Source organism: Mesocricetus auratus, unplaced genomic scaffold (assembly GCF_017639785.1).
Source record: "Mesocricetus auratus isolate SY011 unplaced genomic scaffold, BCM_Maur_2.0 Super-Scaffold_100009, whole genome shotgun sequence".
Taxonomy (NCBI): domain Eukaryota; kingdom Metazoa; phylum Chordata; class Mammalia; order Rodentia; family Cricetidae; genus Mesocricetus; species Mesocricetus auratus.
Window position 1 is genome coordinate 87,258,018 of NW_024429193.1, and position 12,800 is coordinate 87,270,817.

Consider the following 12,800-nt stretch of genomic DNA (forward strand, 5'->3'; position numbering starts at 1 on the left):
CAAATGCTTCCCCTGCTAAGATTATTGACTGGTACCCTGATGCTGTTGCACAGCTCGCGCTTCGCGGAATAAAAGCAGCTGTTACGCATTTTGGCAGGGATCCTGATTCCTTGATTGTGCCTTATACTGCTGCACAAGTTCAGACCTTGGCAGCCACATCTAGTGATTGGGCAGTTTTAGTTACTTCCTTTTCAGGACAAATTGATAATCATTTTCCAAAGCATCCAATTTTACAGTTTGCCCTAAACCAGGCTATAGTGTTTCCACAAGTGACAGCTAAAGACCCACTCCCAGATGGGACTGTGGTGTACACTGATGGATCGAAAACTGGTATGGGAGCTTATGTGGTCAAGGATAGGGTTATATCTAAACAATATAATGAAACTTCACCTCAAGTTGTAGAATGTCTGATAGTACTGGAGGTTCTTGAGGCTTTTCCAGGACCCCTCAATATTGTATCAGATTCCTCTTATGTGGTTAATGCAGTTAATCTTCTTGAGATAGCTGGAATAATAAGATCCTCCAGCAGAGTTGCTAACATCTTTCAGAAGATACAAGCTGCCTTGTTAAATAGGAGATTTCCTGTTTTCATTACCCATGTCCGAGCACATTCTGGACTCCCAGGTCCCATGTCCTTAGGGAATGACTTAGCGGACAAGGCTACAAAGCTGGTGGCCGCTGCCTTGTCTACCCACACACAAGCAGCAAAAGAATTCCATCAGCGCTTTCATGTGACGGCTGAGACCTTGCGCTGTCGTTTTGCTCTATCCAGGAAAGAGGCTAGGGAAATTGTTACTCAATGCCAGAATTGCTGCGAATTCTTACCTGCTCCCCACGTGGGAATAAACCCACGTGGCATTAGACCATTGCAGATGTGGCAGATGGATGTTACTCATATTCCCTCTTTTGGAAGGCTTCAATATGTTCATGTTTCTGTTGACACCTGTTCTGGCGTAATGTTTGCCACACCCCTAACAGGGGAAAAGGCCTCATATGTGATTCAACATTGCCTTGAGGCCTGGAGTGCTTGGGGAAAACCCAGAATTTTAAAAACAGACAATGGACCAGCATATACCTCTCAAAAATTCCGACAGTTTTGTCGGCAAATGGATGTTACCCATCTAACTGGCCTACCTTATAACCCTCAAGGACAGGGCATTGTGGAACGTGCCCATCGTACACTCAAATCATATCTGATTAAACAAAAGGGGAGTATTGAGGATGTTCTACCCTCGGTACCAAGAGTTGCTGTGTCCATGGCACTTTTTACCCTTAATTTCTTGAACTCTGATGCCCAAGGCCACACTGCGGCCGATCGCCACAGTTTAGAGCCTGATAGGCCAAAAGAATTTGTAAAATGGAAAGATGTGGTAACTAATGAATGGAAAGGCCCGGATCCTATTCTAATAAGATCCAGGGGAGCTGTGTGTGTTTTTCCACAGGAGGAAGAAAACCCCCTGTGGATCCCTGAAAGACTCACTCGAAGAGCTCCTTCACAACTCCAGAATAAGAAGGATGGAGGCCAAGTGGGTGATGAAGACTCTCCTACTCGGGATGATGGTTCCTAGTATGATGGGAGAGTTACGGTGGGCCATCATGTCTACCTTCCCCCTACCGATGCCAGTGATGCATAATGCCCAAGTGTTCCCTAGATTTTTCACAACTAATAGAGAGTTGGGGCTTGCCTTTTTGCCTTTAGATCCTCAGATACAGAGTTTTCAGGATGAGAGAACCTTGTCATTGGTAGGAAGCTTGTGCTTTACTGTGATTTCTTCATTAAAGGATAATTTTATTCATATGGATCCAGAAAGATCTAATGCTAATCCTTTTGAATTAATGGAAGCTGTACTGATCTTTCTCCTATGGCAATGATTGCTGGAGGATATAGTGAGAAGGGACAGATTACTTTTGATTGGAAAGGGGCATTAGGCAACAGTCTGAGTGAGGGACAGAGCTCTGGATCATCTGATTGGTCCTCCTCCAATGTTAAGTATACCCCTTTTAAGAGAACTAATTATTCAGCTGCTCCAATTTGTGTTTGGCTGCCCTTTATTTGGGTTGTGAGTAATGATACCTTAGGTAAGAATCAGAAAGAAATAAATTGCTCTGCTTAGAATTGTTTTTATGCATTATGCTGGGATGCTATTAAGCACCCTTTTGCTTTGGTAATGCACATGCCTCGATTTGTTCCAGTTCCTGTTGAGGTGCCAAGTAGTTTGAGTTTGTTTAGGGAAAAGCGAGATTTTTGGGATCTCTGCTATTATTGTGGGCCTGATAGCTGCCGCCGCGGTTACTGCTTCGGTTACCGCCTCGGCCCTTGCACTTTCCGCCACTGTGCAGACAACTCAAACCATTAATGAACTATCGGCCACTGTGACCATGGCCCTAGATAAACAGGCCACTGCCAATTCTCAGATACAAGGAGGCCTGATGTTGGTAAACCAACAGATTAATTTGGTTCAGGAACAATTGGATATATTGTGGCAGATGGCCCAATTGGGATGTGAACAAAAGTTGCCTGGCCTTTGTGTTCACTTCAGTACAATATGAGAATTTTACAAGAGCAGCTAACCTGTCAAAAGCTCTGTCTCAACATTTATTACAGAATTGGACTTTTGAGTTTGAGCAGACACTCCGTGAGTTGAGAGTGGCGATCCTGCAAGTGAATTCGACGCGTCTGGATCTTTCTCTGATGGAAGGCCTCTCCTCCTGGATTTCATCTGCATTTTCTTATTTTAAGGAATGGGTGGGGGTGGGATCATTTAGCCTAGTTCTCTGCTGTGGAATAGTGTTGATGCTTTGGATGGTGTGTAAGCTCAGAGCCCAAACAAAAGAGACAAAGTGATGGTGGCACAAGCACTTGCTGCCTTAGAACACGGAGCCTCCCCTGACATTTGGTTAACCATGTTAAAGCAATAGGTCGCTGGCCTCCCGGCTCTTGCACCCCACGAGGCTAGTCTCATTGCACGGGATAGAGTGGGTAGGCTTCAGCAGCCCAAGGAGTTGCAAGGCTAAGCACTGCACAGGAGAGGTCTGCGGTATAACGACTTTCTCCTGGGAGATAAGTCATCTTGCATGAAGGTTCTATGTCATGATCTCCTTCCCCCAGAAAAACGACATCGGGACTGGTCAGGGCTCCCTCTGGGGATAAGACCCTGGAGAGGAGCTTTGTACATGTTCCAAATTTGCACATGGGGATTTGACCTCTATCTCCACTCCAAAGTTGTGGGTGTCCTATGGCTTCAAAAATAAATGAATAGGGGAGATGTGAGGAGCCGCCTTCACTATCGCTATCGCCATTAGAAGATGGCGCTGACATCTGCTGTCAGTTGGAGTTTACCGTTTAAGCTGTGCCTCACCCGTCATCTGGGGTGATGAGCAAACCACAAATCCCGGCTCTACACGTCTCACTCGGAGCTCCTAGGCTTATATAAGGGGCTGGGTTTCTTAGCTTGGGGTCTCCCTCTCAGAAGCTGATCATCTATCTCTCAAGATGTATTAAAGCTTTACTGCAGAAGGATCCGAGTGTCCTGCGTCGTTCTTGCTGGCGAGACGGTAGCGCGGGACAATATACAGTGTTGTATCACTAGTTTTCATGAAGTTAACTACGTAGTTTCTCATATAGTGTTATACAGTTGGATTTCATGAAGTTAAGCACATAGTTTCACACACAGTGATGTAACGTAATTTTGAAGAAGGTAAGCACGTAGTTTCTTATACAGTGTTATGTGGCAGGTTCTCATGTAGTTAAGCACGTAGTTTCACATGCAGATTTGTATCGTTAGTTGTGAAGAAGTTAAGCACATAGTTTCACACACAGTGTTGTATCCTTAGATTTCATGAAGTTAAGCACGTACTTTCTAATACAGTGTTATATGGCAAGTTCTCATGAAGTTGAGCACATAGTTTCACACACAGTGTTGTATCGCTGGTTTTGAAGAACTTAAGCATGATGTTTCAACACACAGTGTTGTAACGTTAGTTTTAAAGAAGTTAAGCACATAGTTTATTATACAGTGTTATATGATAGGTTCTCATGTAGTTAAGCACATAGTTTCACTCACAGTGTTGTATCGTTAGTTTTCATGAAGTTAAGTACGTAGTTTCTCATATAGTGTTATATATGTGGATTTCATGAAGTTAAGCACATAGTTTCACACACAGTGTTGTTAGTTTTGAAGAAGTTAAGCACGTAGTTTCTTACAAAGGGTTATATGTTAGCTTTTCATGAAGTTAAGCACATAGTTACACACACATTGTTTTATCGTTAGTTTTGAAGAAGTTAAGCATGTAGTTTCACACACAGTGTTGTAACGTTAGTTTTGAAGAAGTTAATACGTAGTTGCTTATACAGTGTTATATGGTAGGTTCTCATGAAGTTAAGCACATAGTTTCACACACATTGTTTTATCATTAGTTTTGAACAAGTTAAGCATGAAGTTTCACACACAGTGTTGTAACGTTAGCTTTGAAGAAGTTAAGCACGTAGTTTCTTACACAGTGTTATATGTTAGGTTCTCATGTAGTTAAGCACATAGTTTCACATACAGTGTTGTATCATTAGTTTTCATGAAGTTAAGTACGTAGTTTCACATATAGTGTTATATAGTTGGATTTCATGAAGTTCAGCACATAGTTTCACACACAGTGTTGTTTCGTTAGTTTTGAAGAAGTTAAGCATGTAGTTTCACACACAGTGTTGTAACGTTTGTTTTGAAGTAGTTAACACATAGTTTCTTATACAGTGTTATATGGTAGGTTCTCATGGAGTTAAGCACATAGTTTCACACGCAGTGTTGTATCGTTAGTTTTGAAGAAGTTAAGCATGTAATTTCACACACAGTGTTGTAACGTTAGTTTTGAAGAAGTTAGGCACGTAGATTCTTAAACAGTGTTATATGGATAGGTTCTCATGTAATTAAGCACATAGTTTCACATACAGTGTTGTATCATTAGTTTTCATGAAGTTAAGTACGTAGTTTCTCATATAGTGTTATATAGTTGGATTTCATGAAGTTAAGCACATAGTTTCACACACAGTGCTGTATCGTTAGTTTCGCAGAAGTTAACACGTAGTTTCTTACACAGTGTTATATGGAAAGTTCTCATGAAGTTGAGCACATAGTTTCACACACAGTGTTGTAACGTTAGTTTTGAAGAAGGTAAGCACGTAGTTTCCTATACAGTGTTATATGGTAGGTTCTCATGTAGTTAAGCACATAGTTTCACATACAGTGTTGTATCATTAGTTTTCATGAAGTTAAGTATGTAGTTTCTCATATAGTGTTATATAATTAGATTTCATGAGGTTAAGCACATAGTTTCGCACACAGTGTTGTATCTTTAGTTTCGAGGAAGATAAGCAAGTAGTTTCTAATACAGTGTTATACTGTTAGATTTCATGAAGTAAGCACATAGTTTCACACACAGTGTTGTAAAGTTAGTTTTCAAGAGGTTAATACGTAGTTTCTTATGCAGTGTTATATGGTAGGTTCTCATGTAGTTAAGCACATATTTTCACACACTGTGTTGTATCGTTAGTTTTGAAGAAGTTAAGCAAGTAGTTTCACACACAGTGTTGTAACATTAGTTTTTAAGAAGTTAGGCACGTAGTTTCTTAGAAAGTGTTATATGGTAGGTTCTCACGGAGTTAAGCACATAGTTTCACATACAGTGTTGTATCATTAGTTTTCATGAAGTTAAGTTTGTAGTTTCTAACATAGTGTTATATAGTTGGATTTCACGACATTAAGCATATAGTTTCACACACAGTGTTATATTGTTAGTTTTGAAGAACTTAAGCACTTAGTTTCACATACTGTGTTGGGTCGTTAGTTTTCATGAAGTTAAGCACGTAGTTTCTTATACAGTGTTATATGGTAGGTTCTAATGTAGTTAAGCACATAGATTCACATACAGTGTTGCATCGTTAGTTTTGAAGAAGTTAAGCACATAGTTTCACACACAGTGTTGTTTCGTTAGATTTCTTGAAGTTAAGTATATAGTTTCTCATATAGTGTTATATAGTTGGATTTCATGAAGTTAAGCACATACTTTCACACAAAGTGTTGTATTGTTAGTTTTGAAGAACTTAAGCACTTGGTTTCACATACTGTGTTGTGTCGTTAGTTTTCATGAAGTTAAGCATGTAGTTTCTAATACAGTGTTATATGGTAAGTTCTCATGAAGTTGAGCACATAGTTTCACACACATTGTTGTATTTTTAGTTTTGAGGACTTAAGCATGTAGTTTCACACACAGTTTCGTAACGTTAGTTTTGAAGAATTTAAGCACGTAGTTTCTTATAAAGTGTTATATGGTAGGTTCTCATGTTGTTAAGCACATAGTTTCACATATAGTGTTGCATCGTTAGTTTTGAAGAAGTTAAGCACATAGTTTCACACACAGTGTTATATCGTTAGTTTTCTTGAAGTTAAATACGTAGTTTCTCATATAGTGTTATATAGTTGGATTTCATGAAGTTAAGCACATAGTTTCACACACAGTGTTGTATTGCTAGTTTTGAAGAAGTTAAGCATGTAGTTTCACAAACAGTGATGTAAAGTTAGTTTTGAGGAGGTTGAGCACATAGATTCTAACACAGTGTTTTATGGTAAGTTCTCATGTAGTTAAGCACATAGTTTCACATACACTGTTTCATCATTAGTTTTCATGAAGTTAAGTATGTATTTTCTCATATAGTGTTATATGGTTAGGTTCATGAAGTTTAGCACATAGTTTCACACACAGTGTTGTATCGTTAGTTTCGAGGAAGATAAGAAAGTAGATTCTAATACAGTGTTATATAGTTAGATTTCATGAAGTTAAGCACATAGTTTCACATACAGTGTTGTATCATTAGTTTTCATGAAGTTAAGTACGTAGTTTCTCAGATAGTGTTATATAGTTAGATTTCATGAAGTTAAGCACGATGTTTCGCAGACTGTGTTCTATCGTTATTTTTCATGAAGTTAATTACGTAGTTTCACATATAGTGTTATACAGTTGGATTTCATGATGTTAAGCACATACTTTCACACACAGTGTTATATTGTTAGTTTTGAAGAACTTAAGCACTTAGTTTCACATACTATGTTGTGTTATTAGTTTTCATGAAGTTAAGCACGTAGTTTCTAATACAGTGTTATATGGTAAGTTCTCATGAAGTTGAGCACAAAGTTTCACACACAACGTTGTATCGTTAGTTTTGAGGAACGTAAGCATGTAGGTTCACACACAGTGTTGTAACGTTAGTTTTGAAGAAGTTTATCACGTAGTTTCTTATACAATGATATATGGTAAGTTCTCCTGTATTTAAGCACCTACTTTCACATACAGTGTTGCATCATTAGTTTTCATGAGGTTAAGTATGTAGTTTCTCATATAGTGTTATATAGTTGGATTTCATGAAGTTAAGCACATAGTTTCACACACAGTGTTGTATCGTTAGTTTAGAGGAAGATAAGCAAGTAGTTTCTAATACAGTGTTATATAGTTAGATTTCAGGAAGTTAAGCACATAGTTTCACACACAGTGTTGTATTGTTAGTTTTGAAGAAGTTAAGTATGTCGTTTCACAGACATTGTTGTAACGTTAGTTTTGAAGAAGTTAATACGTAGTTTCTTATACAGTGATATATGGTAGGTTCCTATGTAGTTAAGCACATAGATTCACATACAGTGTTATCATTAGTTTTCATGAATTTAAATACGTAGTCTCTCATATAGTGTTATATAGATAGATTTCATGAAGTTAAGCATGTAGTTTCGCAGTCTGTGTTGTATCATTAGTTTTCATGAAGTTAAGTACATAGTTTCACATATAGTGTTATATAGTTGGATTTCATAAAGTTAAGCAAATAGTTTCACACAATGTTGTATCGTTAGTTTTGAAGAAGTTAAGCATGTAGTTTCACACACAGTGTGGTAAGGTTAGTTTTGAAGAAGTTAAGCACATAGATTCTTATACAGTGTTATATGGTAGTTTCTCATGTAGTTAAGCACATAGTTTCACATACAGTGTTGCATCGTTAGTTTTGAAAAAGTTAAGCACATAGTTTCACACACAGTGTTGTATCATTAGTTTTCTTGAAGTTAAGTACGTAGTTTCTCATATAGTGTTATATAGTTGGATTTCATGAAGTTAATAAGCACATAGTTTAACACACAATGTTGTGTTGTTAGTTTTGAAGAAATTAAGCATATAGTTTCACAAACAGCGATGTAAAGTTATTTTTGAAGAAGTTGAGCACATAGTTTCTAACACAGTGTTATATGGTAAGTTCTCATGTAGTTAAGCACATAGTTTCACATACACTGTTGTATCATTAGTTTTCATGAAGTTAAGTACGTAGTTTCTCATATAGTGTTATATGGTTAGGTTTCATGAAGTTAAGCACATAGTTTCGCACACAGTGTTTTATCATTAGTTTCGAGGAAGGTAAGAAAGTAGATTCTAATACAGTGTTATATAGTTAGATTTCATGAAGATAAGCACATAGTTTCACACACAGTGTTGAATCGTTAGTTTTGAAGACGTTAAGCATGTAGTTTCACATAAAGTTTTGTAACATTAGTTTTGAAGAAGTTAAGCACGTAGTTTCTAATACAGTGTTATATGGTAGGTACTCATTTAGTTAAGCACATAGTTTCACATACAGTGTTGCATCATTAGTTTTCATGAAGTATGTAGTTTCTCAGATAGTGTTATATAGTTAGATTTCATGAAGTTAAGCACGAAGTTTCGCAGACTGTGTTCTCTCGTTATTTTTCATGAAATTAATTACATAGTTTCACATATAGTGTTATACAGTTGGATTTCATGATGTTAAGCACATACTTACACACACAGTGTTATATTGTTAGTTTTGAGGAACTTAAGCACTTAGTTTCACATACTATGTTGTGTCGTTAGATTTCATGAAGTTAAGCACGTAGTTTCTAATACAGTGTTATATGGTAAGTTCTCATGAAGTTGAGCACAAAGTTTCACACACAACGTTGTATCGTTAGTTTTGAGGAACATAAGCATGTAGTTTCACACACAGTGTTGTATTGCTAGTTTTGAAGAAGTTAAGCATGTAGTTTTACACACAGTGTTGTATTGTTAGTTTTGAAGAAGTTAAGTATGTCGTTTCACAGACATTGTTGTAACGTTAGTTTTGAAGAAGTTAATACGTAGTTTCTTATACAGTGATATATGGTAGGTTCCTATGTAGTTAAGCACATAGATTCACATACAGTGTTATCATTAGTTTTCATGAATTTAAATACGTAGTCTCTCATATAGTGTTATGTAGATAGATTTCATGAAGTTAAGCATGTAGTTTCGCAGTCTGTGTTGTATCATTAATTTTCATGAAGTTAAGTACATAGTTTCACATATAGTGTTATGTAGTTGGATTTCATAAAGTTAAGCAAATAGTTTCACACAGTGTTGTATCGTTAGTTTTGAAGAAGTTAAGCATGTAGTTTCACACACAGTGTGGTAACGTTAGTTTTGAAGAAGTTAAGCACATAGATTCTTATACAGTGTTATATGGTAGTTTCTCATGTAGTTAAGCACATAGTTTCACATACAGTGTTGCATCGTTAGTTTTGAAAAAGTTAAGCACATAGTTTCACACACAGTGTTGTATCATTAGTTTTCTTGAAGTTAAGTACGTAGTTTCTCATATAGTGTTATATAGTTGGATTTCATGAAGTTAATAAGCACATAGTTTAACACACAATGTTGTATTGTTAGTTTTGAAGAAATTAAGCATATAGTTTCACAAACAGCGATGTAAAGTTATTTTTGAAGAAGTTGAGCACATAGTTTCTAACACAGTGTTATATGGTAAGTTCTCATGTAGTTAAGCACATAGTTTCACATACACTGTTGTATCATTAGGTTTCATGAAGTTAAGTACGTATTTTCTCATATAGTGTTATATGGTTAGGTTTCATGAAGTTAAGCACATAGTTTCACACACAGTGTTTTATCATTAGTTTCGAGGAAGGTAATAAAGTAGATTCTAATACAGTGTTATATAGTTAGATTTCATGAAGATAAGCACATAGTTTCACACACAGTGTTGAATCGTTAGTTTTGAAGACGTTAAGCATGTAGTTTCACATACAGTTTTGTAACATTAGTTTTGAAGAAGTTAAGCACGTAGTTTCTAATACAGTGTTATATGGTAGGTACTCATTTAGTTAAGCACATAGTTTCACATACAGTGTTGCATCATTAGTTTTCATGAAGTTAAGTATGTAGTTTCTCAGATAGTGTTATATAGTTAGATTTCATGAAGTTAAGCACGAAGTTTCGCAGACTGTGTTCTCTCGTTATTTTTCATGAAATTAATTACGTAGTTTCACATATAGTGTTATACAGTTGGATTTCATGATGTTAAGCACATACTTACACACACAGTGTTATATTGTTAGTTTTGAGGAAGTTAAGCACATAGTTTCACAGCAGTGTTGTATTATTAGTTTTCGTGAAGTTAAGTACGTAGTTTCTCATATAGTGTTATATAGTTGGATTTCATGAAGTGAAGCCCATAATTTCACACACCGTGTTGTATCGTTAGTTTTGAAGAAGTTAAGCATGTAGTTTCACACACAGTGTTGTAACGTTAGTTTTGAAGAAGTTAACACGTAGTTTCTTATACAGTGTCATATGGTAGGTTCTCATGTAGTTAAGCACATAGTTTCACATACTCTCTTGTATCATTAGTTTTCATAAAGTTAAGTACGTTGTTTCTCATATAGTGTTATATAGTTAGATTTCATTAAGTTAAGCAAATAGTTTCAAACAAAGTGTTGTATCATTAGTTTTGAAGAAGTTAAGCATGTAGTTTCACACATAGTGTGGTAACGTTAGTTTTGAAGAAGTTAAGCACGTACTTTCTTATACAGTGTTATATGGTAAGTTCTCATGTAGTTAAGCACATGCTTTCTTATACGGTGTTGCATCGTTAGTTTTGAGGAAGTTAGGCACATAGTTTCACAACAGTGTTGTATTATTAGTTTTCATGAAGTTAAGTACGTAGTTTCTCATATAGTATTATGTAGTTGGATTTCATGAAGTTAAGCACATAGTTTCACACACAGTGTTGTATTGTTAGTTTTGAAGAACTTAAGCACTTAGTTTCTAATACCGTGTTGTGTCGTTAGTTTTCATGAAGTTAAGCACGTAGTTTCTAATACAGTGTTATATGGTAAATTCTCATGAATTTGAGCACATAGTTTCACATACAGTGTTGCATTGTTAGTTTTGAAGAAGTTAAGCACATATTTTCACACACAGTGTTGTATCGTTAGTTTTCATGAAGTTAAGTACGTAGTTTCACATATAGTGTTATATAGTTGGATTTCATGAAGTTAAGCACATAGTTTCACACACAGTGTTCTATCGTTAGTTTTGAAGAAGTAAAGCATGTATTTTCACACACAGTGTTGTAACGTTAGTTTTGAAGAAGTTAACACGTAGTTTCTTATACAGTGTTATATGGTAGGTTCTCATGTAGTTAAGCAAAAAGTTTCACATACAGTGTTGAATCATTAGTTTTCATGAAGTTAAGTACGTAGTTTATCACATAGTGTTATCTATTTAGGTTTCATGATCTTAAGCACTTAGTTAGGCACACAGTGTTATATCGTTAGTTTCGAGGAAGATAAGCAAGTAGATTCTAATACAGTGTTATATAGTTAGATTTCATGAAGTTAAGCACGAAGTTTCACAGACTGTGTTGTATCGTTAGTTTTCATGAAGTCAATTACGTAGTTTCATATAGTGTTATACAGATGGATTTCATGAGGTTAAGCACATACTTTCACACACAGTGTTATATTGTTAGTTTTGAAGAACTTAAGCACTTAGTTTCGAATACTGTGTTGTGTCGTTACTTTTCATGAATTTAAGCACGTAGATTCTAATATAGTGTTATATGGTAAGTTCTCATGAAGTTGAGCACATAGTTTCACACACAGTGTTGTATCGTTAGTTGTGAGGAACGTAAGCATGTAGTTTCACACAGAGTTTTGTATTGTTAGTTTTGAGGAAGTTAAGCATGTAGTTTCACACACAGTGTTGTAACATTAGTTTTGAAGAAGTTAATACGGAGTTTCTTATACAGTGGTATATGCTGGGTTCTCATGTAGTTAAGCACATAGATTCACATACAATGTTGTATTATTAGTTTCATGAAGTTAAGTTAGTAGTCTCTCATATAGTGTTATATAGTTGGATTTCATGAAGTTAAGCACATAGTATCACAGACAGTGTTGAATTGATAGTTTTGAAGAAGTTAAGCATGTAGTTTCACACAATGTGTTGTAACGTTAGTTTTGAAGATGTTAACACATAGTTTCTTATACAGTGTCATATGGTAGGTTCTCATTTAGTTAAGCACATAGTTTCACATACTATCTTGTATCATTAGTTTTCATGAAGTTATGTACGTAGTTTCTCATATAGTGTTGTATAGTTGGATTTCATGAAGTTAAGCCCATAGTTTCACACACAGTTTTGTATCGTTAGTTTTGAAGAAGTTAAGCATGTAGTTTCACACACAGTGTTGTAACGTTAGTTTTGAAGACGTTAACACGTAGTTTCTTATACAGTGTCATATGGTAGGTTCTCATGTAGCTAAGCACATAGTTTCACATACTCTGTTGTATCATTAGCTTTCATGAAGTTAAGTACATTGTTTTCTCATATAGTGTTATGTAGTTAGAATTCATGAAGTTAAGCAAATAGTTTCACACACAGTGTTGTATCGTTAGTTTTGAAGAAATTAAGCATGTAGTTTC